Source organism: Lactuca virosa, chromosome 4 (genome assembly GCF_052849685.1).
Source record: "Lactuca virosa cultivar CGN04683 chromosome 4, Lactuca_virosa_CGN04683_v6, whole genome shotgun sequence".
Taxonomy (NCBI): domain Eukaryota; kingdom Viridiplantae; phylum Streptophyta; class Magnoliopsida; order Asterales; family Asteraceae; genus Lactuca; species Lactuca virosa.
The window spans coordinates 336,330,446-336,332,642 of NC_136429.1; the positions used below are offsets into that span (position 1 = coordinate 336,330,446).

Here is a 2,197-nt window from a genome sequence, read left to right on the forward strand (position 1 = left end):
AATACATATTATTGAATTAAAAATAATTGAAAAATACCATCCAATTTAACTAGAAGGGTATTTTACTCAATTAATACATATTTAATAAAGGAAATTTGCATATTTTAAGGGATCATAGATTCTATTAATTTTAAAAATCCGATTTTTACTAATTATAAGGTTTTTAATTCGGACATTCTGACAGAATATGTTTGAGTATGTTCAAAAATAATAATATTCTAGAATAACAAATTTTCTTGATCATGACTTTAAAAATTTCTTGAAGAATAACAAATTCTCGAACCAACAATTGAAGAATTAAAACAAAATTTACATTAATTCTTATAGAATATATGTAACAATTGTTAAGAATTACATTTATTGTTAAAGAATAAAACTAAAAAATTTTCAAATCGGGAAAAAAAACATCAAAATCTAACAAATACACTAATTCATTCTAAAAGAATAATGTTGCTAAGAAACACTTTTAATTTTGTTGTCTGTTCTTCAAGCATCAACTTCTGTGAAAACAAATACAATTGTAGTTTAGAATCCAATAACGCATTAGCAAATGATAAATAAAAAACTATATTCCTTTGGAAAAATAAGCGGACTTGTTAACTACACCAAAACCAATAACCAAAAATTGTAGAACATGTATAATGAATCTTAAAATACTCTTCCGGTGATTGTAGTTCTTCTTCTTCACTATCACTTTCATCAAATTGTTTATTTCTAGTGACATTACGCCTATATGGAAATGTAGGTTCAACACCCATTTCTAAAGCAATTGTTTTAGCAATATTTATGCTTGAAGCAAACCCTTCATTTCTAAATTTCTTAAAAAATGTCATTACATTTTGTAATTGGTTAATAGCGGTATCAATACAAATAGATTTAGATTGCAATTTTTTACTTACCATATTAATAGCAAATAAAATTTCATACCAAATAACCATACTAAGTAAAAATTCAAAACTCTTAATAGCTTTAATCTACAAACAAAAAAAAATCAGAAACTGTGATGAAAGATTAACAAAAAAACAAATTGCTATTTGTAATTTGAAAGCAAACAGAAAGCAAAAACTTTACCTCAATAAACTTTGATTGCTAGTATGACCAGAAATCAGTTGTTAACAAATTTTGGGCTGCAGACAAACAAAAATAAAAAAAATTCAGCAACTTGAATAAGAAAAAAACAGCAAGTATCGTCAAAACTAAGAAAAAAAAATCGGACTCACCATAATGAAATTAGACAATCAAACTTGTAGATTGCTTGGGAGTAGAAGAAATGCCTAAAATCAGATTTTTGAATCACAAAGTTACAAAGATTTGGCTGCAAACAAACAAACATTAATTTTTATACATTTGCAATCAGTGAGCAACTACCAAACAAAGAAAGATTGAAAGAAATTTGGTATTACCTAATGCAATCGGACTCAAAATCTGTGAAATCAGAAGGAATTGATGATGAAATCGGACTCACAATCGTGTATTAGCCTTGCAATAGAGTTATAGAGTCGTGATTTCAGAAGCCTTTCAAGAATTGAAGCAAAAAATCATAATCATAGCAGAATTGAATCGAAACCGTGATTTGGTGTAGTATGCAGTAGGAATGGATGATTCCGTAATAGAGGATCAATAGAGATAGAGTCGTGATTGGGTCTCCCGCTTGAAGAAGAAGAACAGTCATCGCAACGTTCAAATCAGACGCACGCTTGCGTCTCCCGAGACGAGTCGACGTTTCAGTTTTCCATATCATGTTTATTCTCAAATTGACGCCTAGGTCTGCCGTTTCTAAGTTTTGTTGGGCTAGTTTCTACATTTGGGCTGCTAATATGGAATGAAATCTGAGTCGGAACCAATGAAATCAGGATTTGGAATAATGGTGTTTACCCGTTCGCAATTGAATGTCGATGTTGAAAGTCAAAATTGAGACTTTGCAAATCGATTCACCATTTTCGGTGGTGGGTATGAGATTTAAAGACGGACCCTGCTCCCTTAAGCTGTGCTCTGATAACACGACACATTTCTAAATTAAAGGGATATTAACTGATATTCCTAAATTAAAGGGATATTAATTGATTTATATATTTACCATAATTAATTAAATGTAAAGATTACATATTTACCCTTTTGAAATGATTGGCCTACATTGATGCATACAATAACACAATAATTAATTTAAACACCTGAACCTAGCTCTATATATATATAT

General features: G+C 29.4%; 1 long non-coding RNA gene across 1 annotated transcript; it reads right to left on the reverse strand.

Annotated features, from left to right (window-relative positions):
- Nucleotides 1–390: 390 nt before the first annotated feature.
- On the reverse strand, nucleotides 391–1,982 carry LOC145168935 (uncharacterized). Its single transcript, XR_013742189.1, has 4 exons — nucleotides 1,404–1,982; nucleotides 1,221–1,315; nucleotides 1,072–1,127; nucleotides 391–500 (listed from the first exon to the last, which is right to left on the reverse strand). It is a non-coding gene; the product is annotated as an uncharacterized LOC145168935 (long non-coding RNA).
- Between the last annotated feature and the right edge of the window lie 215 nt (nucleotides 1,983–2,197).